The sequence below is a fragment of the Rutilus rutilus genome (genome assembly GCF_951802725.1).
Source record: "Rutilus rutilus genome assembly, chromosome: 21".
NCBI lineage: Eukaryota > Metazoa > Chordata > Actinopteri > Cypriniformes > Leuciscidae > Rutilus > Rutilus rutilus.
This window is the reverse complement of record NC_140226.1, coordinates 980,001-992,824: the sequence shown is the minus strand read 5'-3', so window position 1 is coordinate 992,824 and position 12,824 is coordinate 980,001. Positions and strand designations below refer to the sequence as shown.

The window sequence follows — 12,824 nt, the reverse complement described above, 5'->3', positions numbered from 1 at the left end:
GAGCAATACGAGCAGCAGGATATTGGCTGATGAGTGCCAAAAGATGCATTGGAAGTCTACTTAACAAGTGTGTGACATGTAGAAAGCTTCGTCGTCCTACAGAGCTCCAACAGATGGCAGATTTGCCCGCAGAAAGACTTCAAGTGGCTCCACCTTTCACATATGTAGGAGTCGATGTATTTGGACCATGGCAGGTTGTTTCTCGCCGCACCAGAGGAGGCTGCTCCAATTCCAAAAGATGGGCAGTCATTTTCTCTTGTATGTGCACAAGAGCAGTGCACATTGAAGTTGTAGAGACATTGAGCTCAAGCGGATTCATTAATGCTCTGAGACGTTTTTTTGCAATAAGGGGACCTGCTAAGCAGATACGCTCTGATTGTGGCACAAACTTTATTGGAGCAGTGCAGGAGCTCAAGATGAATAAGGAAACTTCAGGCTCTGATCTTCAGAGGTATCTACAACAACATGCTTGTACATGGATATTCAACCCTCCCCATGCGTCACATATGGGAGGTGCTTGGGAAAGGATGGTGGGTATAGCCCGACGTATTCTTGACTGTATGTTGCTTGAAAGAAAGTCCCTGCATCTCACACACGACGTTCTTGTAACCCTCATGGCTGAAGTTTCTGCTATCATTAATGCACGCCCTCTTGTGCCAGTATCTTCAGATTCTGAAGTTCCTTTAATACTCACCCCTGCTATTCTGTTGACTCAGAAAACCTGTTCGATCCCTCCGCCTCTTGGTGAGTTTACAGATAAAGATCTTTTCAAAGCTGAGTGGAAAAGAGTTCAAAATCTTGCAGAAACATTTTGGACAAGATGGCGCCGTGAGTATCTTACCACTCTACAGAGTAGGCAGAAGTGGCAAGACAATAAGTCTTGTCTCAAGGAAGGAGACATTGTGTTGATGAAAGATGGCCAAGCAGAGAGAAATCAGTGGCCTATGGCTATCATTGCAAAAACACTACCTAGTAAAGATAGTCTTGTGAGGAAAGTGGAGCTGAAATTTATCAGAGAAGGCATGCAGAAAAACTTTATTCGCCCTATATCAGAAGTGGTTCTGCTTTACTCCCCCTAAGATATTGGAGTACAAAAAAACAAAACAAAGTGAGGTCTTTACATACCCCAGGCGGGGAGTGTGCTGGACTTTAAACTTCGGTTTCAACAAGGACTTTTATTTTGATACTTATTTTGGGGTTTTCCTTAGTTTTCCAATGGTTTCCTGTTTTAAAGAGGAAGTAGGCCATATTCCTTCAGTGGTTTAGTTGTGCAAGGTACTCCATGTGGTTGCAGACATCCATCTTCATCTTGCTTATCAAAGCCCTTTGAAATGCAATATCTGTAAGTGACTGTTTGATTTTGTTAAGTGAGCATTTAGTTCTTTATTGTTGTGTTATGTAATGTAGCACTTAATTCAGCATGTTTGTTACATTTTTCCTACTCAAGTTTGCAAAGTATTAATCTATGCTGTTGATTCAACTGTATTGTTGTTGGTTCTTTGCCTTGTGTGCTTGAGAATGCTCATTTATTTAATGATCTATCTATTTTGTGAAATTCATGTTTGTGTATTTTTCTCTTTGTAGTTTCACACTTTTCATGATAAAACTTCATAAATTGCACCTTCGTGGAGTTTATTGTGGAAGTGTTTAGCGGCTGGATAACTGGATCCATTAAAACAGTGAGGCCAGTGACACTGTGTGTTAAAAAAATAACATGGATTAAACACACTCGCAACAGACACACCCCAAAGCGGAGGCGTTATAGCGTTTTACCGCTGTAGAGTTTTGCCGCTGTAGTGGACACGCCATCGTCAGACTTCCACCATCGGGAGGTTCTCTGAACATAAATCTCAAGAGCTCTCACAGGGCAAGTAAGTTCAGCCTCTCTTTGTCCACCGATACAAGAGCAGGAGGATGGAAGGCCTGCAGAATTGTAGAACGTGCGGTGTTCGATGGTACATTAGGCATGTATTTCAGTCTAGGGCAGGGGTGGGCAAACTACGGTCCGCGGGCCACATACTGGCCTGTTATGTTAGGCTGTTAAATGTTACCACATGTTAGGCTGTTTAATCCGGCCCGTCGATTATTTAAAAAAATTGTCTTAAGAGCGCATTCATTTTGCCTTTTTCTTGCAATACTTTGCGTTGCATATATTTGACAATCGGAATATCAGATATTTCATGCCATAGCTAACAAATGTAAAAAAGGAAAAATGACAAAAGCAGATCATCATTCATTCAGCGCTGTTGTGGCTGCGGTGTGTCACGTAACAAGCAATGACGCGTCACCATGGAAACCAAAGTACAAACGGTCGCTTTGAAGCACTCACGCTGAGGATTCATGAAATGTATAATGAGTGGATCAAAGAAAAGAAAAGTGGACAGTGAATGCTGAGTTTTTAATAAGGAGTGGACAGCTAAATATTTTTTCACCGAAGTCCAATCAAAGGCCGTATGTCTTATTTGCCAAGAAACCATTGCAGTTTTCAAAGAATACAACATCAGCCGCCACTTTTCCACCAAGCATGATAACTATGTTAGCAACCAGTCAGAGCAAGAAAGGAAGGCTACTGCTCAGAGGTTAGCAGCCAATTTACAGGCTCAGCAAAATATTTTTCTTCGACAAGCTACTATTCAGGAGTCAAGTACCAAGGCAAGTTATTTGCTGGCATTCAAATTAGCAAAGGCCAGCAAGCCTTTCTCCGAAGGGGAGTTTATGAAAGAATGCATGGTAGAGACTGCGAGTCTCTTGTGTCCAGAGAGCAAAAACAAATTTGAACAAATTAGTTTATCACGCAGAACAGTGACCCGCCGTATACAACTAATTGACGAAGATTTGACCAGCGACTTGAACAAAAAAGCCGAGTCATTTAAGTTCTATTCGTTAGCACTGGACGAAAGTAATGACATAAAAGACACAGCGCAGCTCTTAATTTTTATCAGAGGGATTGATGATAATTTTGAGATCACGGAGGAGTTTTTGGCCATGGAGTCCATAAAGGGGACAACACGAGGAGTGGACTTGTATGACAGTTTGACTGGTGTCATCGAGAGACTAAAGTTACCATGGAGTAAACTTGTGAATGTCACCACAGATGGATCGCCAAATTTAACAGGAAAAAACGTCGGGCTGATGAAAAGAATCCAGGATAAGGTGAAAGAGGAAAACCCTGAGTTGGATATAATTTTCCTGCACTGCATAATCCATCAGGAAGTTCTGTGCAAGTCTGTATTGCAGCTTGATCATGTAGTGAAGGTAGTCGTAAAGCTCATTAACTTAATTCGAGCAAGAGGACTTAACCACCGTCAATTCATTCAATTCCTTGAAGAAACTGATGCTGATCACCAGGACTTACTGTACCACTCTAATGTCCGTTGGTTAAGTTTGGGGAAAGCATGTCAACGAGTGTGGGAGCTCAAAGGGGAGATAAGCTCATTTTTGGAGTTAATGGGGAAGGCTGACGATTTTCCTGAGCTGAGCGACACCGACTGGCTTTGTGATTTTGCGTTCGCTGTTGACATATTGGCACACATGAATGTGCTGAACGAGAAGCTGCCAGGGAAAGATCAATTTGTGCATGACATGCATACAAATGTGAAAGCCTTCAAAACCAAACTGACTTTATTCTCAAGGCAAATTTCAAACAACACATTCACTCATTTCCCCACACTAGCGACGCTGAAAGAGGCCTCTCAACATGCGAAGAAATACAGCAAATCACTGGATGTCCTGCATGGAGAATTTTGCCGTCGATTCTCTGATTTTGAAAAAATTGAGAAGTCACTTAAGCTGGTGTCATGTCCCCTGTCACTGGACTCTGAAACAGCGCTGCAGGAGTTGCAATTGGAATTGATAGATCTGCAGTGTGACTCCGTCTTAAAGGAGAGGTTCGACTCCTTGAACGTGGATAAGTTTTATGCTTCACTCAACGAAACCAAGTTTCCAAACATCCGGCAGTTGGCACAGAAGATGCTCGTGTTGTTTGGCTCTACTTACATGTGTGAGCAGACGTTAAGCGTGATGAACATCAACAAAGCGCGCCACAGATCCCAGTTAACTGATGATCACCTGAGATCGGTCCTGAGAATTGCCACAACTGAACTGACACCAAACTTCGATGCGCTGGCAAAAAAGGGTGATCAACAACACTGTTCTCATTGAAACTGAATAAGGTAGGTAGGTAGTCTAATCTTTACCTTTTAGGTATTGAGTTTCATATGTAATTTATATTAGTTCATCATAAAACTTAACTAATATCCCAGCAAACACAGAACGTTGCACACGATTGAATAATTGACATTTAGGCACTCCTTGAACAGACAGCGACTTAAGCGCATAGGCTTGTTGCACATTAATGTTTTTTCCTTTTTTGGAAACTCACAGAGAAAAAAAATGTTTGGTAACCGCTTGCACACCTGAATAGTTTGTTCCTTTGATTTGTCTGCTATTTAGTTTCTTTGCTCCTCTGGATTTGTGGATGTATCCTGACTGATTCCGTTTACCGACCTTTATCGCCCGGCTTTCGACTACGCTCCCCTGTCTGCCATGTGAACCCGGTTTTGTTCATTAAATGTTCTGGGGTCTCATTTATAAAACTGTGCGTAGGAACCTTACTAAAAGTGTACGTGCGCCCAAAATGCCGTACGCAAAAAAATATTCAGACTTATAAAAGCGTTCGTACGCCAGAACCTGCGCAGAATTCACTTTATAAATCCCAGTCAGCGGAAGATTGTGCGCACATGCGTCTCCACCCCGAAATAACCATATATGGAGCTTACAACGCCTAGTTTTACTATGCAGATCCTCATCTGCATATCATTTGCATATGATTATTCATCCACGTGATAACGTTTAACGGTACAAGACACATTACATTAATAAAAATCATGTAGTTATCCTTGCCTTGTTTTTGAATACAATATCAAATAGTGTAAAATACATTTCAGAGAAAGTTTTTCTCAATCTTTTCCACTGGCTGAATTGTATTTTTAATTGATTTATATTTTTAATGGAAACAGATGGGCCTTGGGCATTATTTGCACGAAACTATTTTCTCAGACAATCTGGTAGGCTGTCATCATAAGCAATTATCTCTGTGGTTAAAACATTAAAACACAGCACATGAAAAGTGTTCAAAAACATCGCATCCACAACAAATATTTTTATTGATTGAATATAATTTTTTTTTTTTTTTTTTACTTCTCTGTAATGATTTCATGTTTAAGTGTTGAACTCCATTAATTTGAATGGCATATTTAATCTAAATGTTTATATCATAAGTAAAACATAGTTTAAATCATTATTTTATTTATTTAAACTGTTATTTGCGTCAGTTTCACAAAACGGCCCAACTCGCTTGCTGGCGCGGATGTTTAAGAAGGGATGGATATTTGCTTCAAGTGACAGGCTTGGTGAGTGAAATTATATTTGTATTATCTTTCTGTATATGTTTAATTTTCTTTAGATTTTCTGTATAAAAGTGACCAAAAAGACATACTCCAGCTCACCATCGGTGTCGCCAAACTGCTCCATCTCCAAAACGTTCGTACGCATGGGTCAGAGTTTGCGTGCATGTGCGCAAATTTTCACGTCAAGTTTGTTTTTATAAATCACAACTTATGCGTCGGAAGTGGCGTACGCCTCTTTCAGGGCCTGTTTTGTGCGTACGAAACGGTTATAAATGAGGCCCCAGATCTGCCTTTGTTTTTTATGTTTTATTTTATTATACTTAAAATAAATTAGTATATTCGTTTATTTCGTTTTTTTCCACAAATGTATGACTTTTGGAAGTGCAAATTGATTGCCACATATGCAGTTTTAATAAAGTTGAATTAACGTAACCTTCTGTCATTTTTAGTCTTCTAAGTGTACACTTGCAGGTGTTTTGTTTCTAATTTACTGTTAGGCCCATTAAATAATAATAAGGATAAACAATATTTAAAAAGTATAGGCTATAATTATCTAACATCTGATTAATTAAAAATTAACCTCAAAACATAGCATGCTAAATGGGAGATATCTAGCATAAAACATGTATTGTCAGAATGTCATCTCTCAGTTGTTGAATTTCGAGCAGACGTTGCCACAACGTAAATGTGTTTGCTCAGCCCGATCTCATGAAAGTGCGAATACCACGAATTGTATTTGTAGTGCTTATGATACGCAGTTTTCGCCTGCATATGATACGCACTTTATGGCGTGTAATAGGCATGCACTCCGCACCACTAATCCTAACCAAGGGGTTTACAGTGCGTAGCATATGCACGCAAAAAAAAAAAACATTTTTGGCGTATAAATGGCATGAGAAATAAAATTAGTGGTATAGATACGCACTTTCATGAGATCTGCTACTGGGCCGGCCCTCTGTCAAATTTAAAAACCCAGTGTGGCCCTTGAGCCAAAAAGTTTGCCCACCCCTGGTCTAGGGTGAAGAACAACCTTCAAAGCTCAAACTCTAAGCAGGAGGAGGCAACTGACAGGGCATGTAAATCTCCTACCCTCCTAAGAGAAGTGATAGCCAACAAGATCGTCATCTTCAAAGAGAGAAATGTCTCATACCCCTTTTCCACCAAGGCAGAGCTGGTGCTGGTTCGGAGCCAGAGCCTAGTTTCAAATCGGTTCTTTGTTTTTCCACCGCCAAAGCACCAGCTCCGAACCAGTAAAACTGGTTCTTAAGTAGCACCAAATCATTGCAGGGTCTAGAACGGAGCCAAGAAAGAACCGCTTGCGTCAGAGGCTGGGGGCGGGGTTACCGTGGCCAACAAGACTGAAGAGAAACTTGTGACCGCCATTTTTAAATAGCAGCTAGTCGAGCTAATAGCAGCTCGATTATAATATCCGTCTATGTAAGTTACGGCGAGCTGCACGAACGCGTTGGATTCGCCGTGTTTGGATGCCGATTTATTTTCGCAAACCCATGAGCATCCATAGTAACGCAACGTCTATTATTGTTGATGCCTTGTTCGAGATGCATCGGAGCAGCGTGGACCGATCAGAGATTCGGGAGTGTTTGGAGATCATACGACTCCTTGTGCTTTTTGATCGCTTTCGCAGTGCTTTGATTTCATGTGCTGATCGTTCTGCGAGAAGCCGATGCATCTCGAACAAGTCTGGTGTGTTTGTGTTTGGCGCTGCCGCACTAGCGTTGCTGGGCAACATGATACGTATGCAGTGACGTAAGATATAGCTCTGTTGTGGCTCTCTGGCCGGTGGAAACGCAAACGGGTTCTTAGTAAGCTCGTCAGTCGAACCAACTCCGAACTGGCAATAGCTCTAGCTCTGAACCAGCACCCGGTTCTTGTTGGTGGAAAAGGGGTATCAGAGACAGAGTCTATATGTCTGAATGACCTTTATCACTGTAAATCTAACTGGTGAAGAATCTTCACTTTAGGGTGTAAAGTTTCTGTATATTAGTAAAGAGAGACCAGCATTTAGGAGCTGATCCCCCTCAGACCCACAATTTCCACATCTCTGGACAGGGGTGATATATTGTGCCCTCGGCTTTTGACAGAAGGTCCCTCCTGGGCAGAACTGGATTACGAGGAGTAGACTGACGCCATTCTGGCAAACTCTCTCTAGAACTGGCCGAGGCTACATCTGAACGCATGAGTCCAATGGCATCAGTCCAAGAAGAGTCCAATGGTGTCCAGTCCAAGAAGAGTCCAATGGCGTTCAGTCCAAGAAGGGTCCAATGGCATCAGTCCAAGAAGGGTCCAATGGCATCAGTCCAAGAAGAGTCCAATGGCGTCCAGTCCAAGAAGAGTCCAATGGCGTTCAGTCCAAGAAGGGTCCAATGGCATCAGTCTAAGAAGAGTCCAATGGCATCAGTCCAAGAAGAGTCCAATGGCATCAGTCCAAGAAGAGTCCAATGGCGTTCAGTCCAAGAAGGGTCCAATGGCATCAGTCCAAGAAGGGTCCAATGGCATCAGTCCAAGAAGAGTCCAATGGCGTCCAGTCCAAGAAGGGTCCAATGGCATCAGTCCAAGAAGGGTCCAATGGCATCAGTCCAAGAAGGGTCCAATGGCATCAGTCCAAGAAGAGTCCAATGGCGTCCAGTCCAAGAAGAGTCCAATGGCGTCCAGTCCAAGAAGGGTCCAATGGCATCAGTCCAAGAAGGGTCCAATGGCATCAGTCCAAGAAGGGTCCAATGGCGTTCAGTCCAAGAAGAGTCCAATGGCGTCCAGTCCAAGAAGGGTCCAATGGCATCAGTCCAAGAAGGGTCCAATGGCATCAATCCAAGAAGAGTCCAATGGCGTCCAGTCCAAGAAGAGTCCAATGGCGTCCAGTCCAAGAAGGGTCCAATGGCATCAGTCCAAGAAGGGTCCAATGGCATCAGTCCAAGAAGAGTCCAATGGCGTCCAGTCCAAGAAGAGTCCAATGGCGTCCAGTCCAAGAAGAGTCCAATGGCATCAGTCCAAGAAGAGTCCAATGGCATCAATCCAAGAAGAGTCCAATGGCGTCCAGTCCAAGAAGAGTCCAATGGCATCAGTCCAAGAAGAGTCCAATGGCATCAGTCCAAGAAGAGTCCAATGGCATCAGTCCAAGAAGAGTCCAATGGCGTCCAGTCCAAGAAGGGTCCAATGGCATCAGTCCAAGAAGGGTCCAATGGCATCAGTCCAAGAAGGGTCCAATGGCATCAATCCAAGAAGAGTCCAATGAGTCCAATGGCGTCCAGTCCAAGAAGAGTCCAATGGCGTCCAGTCCAGAAGGGTCCAATGGCATCAGTCCAAGAAGGGTCCAATGGCATCAATCCAAGAAGAGTCCAATGGCGTCCAGTCCAAGAAGAGTCCAATGGCATCAGTCCAAGAAGAGTCCAATGGCATCAGTCCAAGAAGAGTCCAATGGCGTCCAGTCCAAGAAGGGTCCAATGGCATCAGTCCAAGAAGAGTCCAATGGCATCAGTCCAAGAAGAGTCCAATGGCGTCTAGTCCAAGAAGAGTCCAATGGCGTCCAGTCCAAGAAGGGTCCAATGGCATCAGTCCAAGAAGGGTCCAATGGCATCAGTCCAAGAAGAGTCCAGTGGCATCAGTCCAAGAAGAGTCCAATGGCATCAGTCCAAGAAGAGTCCAATGGCATCAGTCCAAGAAGAGTCCAATGGCGTCCAGTCCAAGAAGGGTCCAATGGCATCAGTCCAAGAAGGGTCCAATGGCATCAGTCCAAGAAGGGTCCAATGGCATCAATCCAAGAAGAGTCCAATGAGTCCAATGGCGTCCAGTCCAAGAAGAGTCCAATGGCGTCCAGTCCAGAAGGGTCCAATGGCATCAGTCCAAGAAGGGTCCAATGGCATCAATCCAAGAAGAGTCCAATGGCGTCCAGTCCAAGAAGAGTCCAATGGCATCAGTCCAAGAAGAGTCCAATGGCATCAGTCCAAGAAGAGTCCAATGGCGTCCAGTCCAAGAAGGGTCCAATGGCATCAGTCCAAGAAGAGTCCAATGGCATCAGTCCAAGAAGAGTCCAATGGCGTCCAGTCCAAGAAGAGTCCAATGGCGTCCAGTCCAAGAAGGGTCCAATGGCATCAGTCCAAGAAGGGTCCAATGGCATCAGTCCAAGAAGAGTCCAGTGGCATCAGTCCAAGAAGAGTCCAATGGCATCAGTCCAAGAAGAGTCCAATGGCATCAGTCCAAGAAGAGTCCAATGGCGTCCAGTCCAAGAAGGGTCCAATGGCATCAGTCCAAGAAGAGTCCAATGGCGTCCAGTCCAAGAAGGGTCCAATGGCATCAGTCCAAGAAGAGTCCAATGGCATCCAGTCCAAGAAGAGTCCAATGACATCAGTCCAAGAAGAGTCCAATGGCATCAGTCCAAGAAGAGTCCAATGGCATCAGTCCAAGAAGAGTCCAATGGCATCAGTCCAAGAAGAGTCCAATGGCGTCCAGTCCAAGAAGAGTCCAATGGCATCAGTCCAAGAAGAGTCCAATGGCGTCCAGTCCAAGAAGGGTCCAATGGCATCAGTCCAAGAAGAGTCCAATGGCATCCAGTCCAAGAAGAGTCCAATGGCATCAGTCCAAGAAGAGTCCAATGGCGTCCAGTCCAAGAAGGGTCCAATGGCATCAGTCCAAGAAGGGTCCAATGACATCAGTCCAAGAAGAGTCCAATGGCATCAGTCCAAGAAGAGTCCAATGGCATCAGTCCAAGAAGAGTCCAATGGCGTCCAGTCCAAGAAGGGTCCAATGGCATCAGTCCAAGAAGAGTCCAATGGCGTCCAGTCCAAGAAGAGTCCAATGGCGTCCAGTCCAAGAAGAGTCCAATGGCATCAGTCCAAGAAGAGTCCAATGGCATCCAGTCCAAGAAGAGTCCAAGAAGAGTCCAATGGCATCCAGTCCAAGGTGTAGTATCAAGGTGTATTTGTGTATTACCGTCTGAATGGGGAATGATTTTTGGTAAAAACTAAACATAACATTAAAATAAAGCAAATTAATGCCCATGCATCTCCCCTGCTGCCTTAGCAGTTTCAAATAAAACTAGTAAATTTGAAACACATTTTTCCCTATGTGACATGTTTTTTTTTCTATGTTTATATTTGTCAACAACACACATTTACACACATTATGTTTTCCCTAATTTCTATGTAATATATGGTGTATTTTGTTATTTTCAATTTGCACACTTTAATTATCAGTAGTAGTTATCAGTGTTTGTCTGTAGGTTGAGCAGTGTATGAGTTTTGGTTATAAAATAAAAATTTTCTTACTTGCAGATCTTGTTTACTTGGAAATAATTCATAATGATGTCAGACTGAGCTGTAACCTATTTAAGCTCTATCTGTGTGTCTAGTGCATTACAAACATGTATATTGAGCAGTGCGATGCAGTATGTAAAATTACAAAATAAATAAACATTCATCAATCAGTACTTTTTACATTTACTACTTAAGTAGGCCTACATAAAATAAAATAAAATCAAGAACCTTCTTTTACTCAAGTACAATTGAAAAGGAGTACTTAAGGCTTTTACTGGAGTTTTATTTTATTAGGTTGCTGTACTCTGTCCACCACTGTATTTAACAAATGAGCACAGGGATGTTTGTGTTGCATTTCATTATTGTACGTTTGTGATTGCAGCCATTTGTGCCTTTTCAGTCAATTCCAGCTTGTGTTGTATAGCATAATTTCCTCATATGCATCACATGCTTCTGAACTATTTTTGAAGCATCTTTGTTTTCAGCTCAAATCAAGCGCATCATCCTCGTCGTCATCGTCATCAAACGACAGATGAAGAACAGAGCAGCAGAAGCAGACCGTGATGTGTAACGAATGTCACTGTTTGAGGGAGAGAGAGAGAGAGAGAGAGAGAGAGAGAGAGAGAGAGAGAGCAGCAGCTGGTTAATAATCCTCTCTGCAGAAATCCTCTCTGTTCCCCAGAACAAACCAGCAGCATCTCCTCCACTGCCACGACACAACACTGATCATCTGCCATCAGCTGTTCCTGCTTCAAACGCTGCAGGGAGATCACGCCCCTCCTGAGGGTTTAACGCTTAAAACATGATCAAATATCTGCCAGTGGAGTCAGCAGCCATATCACTCTGTAGCCCAAGACTGGTTTCCCACTGAAGCCCAAGACTGGTTTCCCACTGAAGCCCAAGACTGGTTTCCCACTGAAGCCCAAGACTGGTTTCCCACTGAAGCTAAGCAGGGCTGAGTCTGGTGAGTCCCTGGATGGGAGACTCCTGGGGAAACTGTTGGTGAGGCCAGTAGGGGGCGCTGTTCACCCTGTGTTCTGTGTGGGTCCTAACGCCCCAATAAAGTGACGAGGACACTATACTGTAACAAACATCGTCCTTCAGATGAGACGTTAAACTGAAGTCCTGACTCTCTGTGGTCATTAGAAATCCCAGGATGTCCTTTGGAAAAGAGTAGGGTTGTAACACCGGTGTCCTGGACAAACGTGTGAGTGTGTGTGAGTGTGTGAGTGTGTGTTCTGCTGTGGCATCATCCAGTGGAGCTGCACATCGGTGGAGGTTGAGGAGATTCTCCTCTTCCATATGTGAAGAGCTTCGAGAAACCAGAAAAGCCCTTTAAATGTAACAAATTGTTACACCCGCTGAACCCACTGTCTCCACTCGCACTGTCACTAGATCCCTATTCCCTGAATACTGAACAGCTGGGTTCTTGGACTTCGTTTCCCAGAATCCTCGGTACAGGCTCATAATGAGCTCCTGCTGTCATTGCCTTTGGACTATTTATACACCCTGTTCTCTGTATTGTTTTGCTGTTTCTACAGTTCTGAGCCTGTTGATGTTTAGGCTGCTTGCCTGCCTTTGACCTGTTTGCCTGCCTTGGACTATTGTTGTGCTCTGGACTACATTTGCGGATTATCCTGTCACCGACTTCTGCCTGTGAACTACGAACTGTTATTTGTCTCTGCCCTTCGGATTGGCTGTTTTGGATTCCCTGCTGACGATCTCTGCCAGTGTGTGTATTGCATTGTTTTTGCTTATTTCAATAAACACTGCTCACCGATCGAGAACCTACTGACTCTGAGCCTGCATTCTCACACAAATTATTCTTTTTAGAAAAATTATCTTGTCAATCAAGTTGATTTTTTTTTTTTTTCTGAACCCACTGGCAGATATTTGTTCTTGATTTAAGCACAAACTCGCTTCATTTTGATGCATTTTTTAGTAAACAGTAATATCTGTTATTTTGCTTCTCCAGTAAATGTATCTTGATTAAAGAATGTTTAGATATTTGAAAATTATACTTTTTTGCAGTGCATAAAGAACATGAAACTTCTAGAAGAAATGGTTCTGTCAGTCGCTTCATACATAGAACCTCATGTAGAACTTTTTAGAACCTAGCCTTTTCCATCATGGGATCATTTTATGGATT

At 43.3% G+C, this 12,824-nt stretch overlaps 1 protein-coding gene across 1 annotated transcript in view; it reads right to left on the bottom strand.

Moving 5' to 3' along the window:
• The window catches only part of LOC311280335 (gamma-aminobutyric acid receptor subunit rho-1), a 38,824-nt gene that overhangs the window by 24,854 nt on the left and 1,146 nt on the right, over positions 1-12,824 (bottom strand). The gene's annotated exons all lie outside the window — the stretch shown is intronic.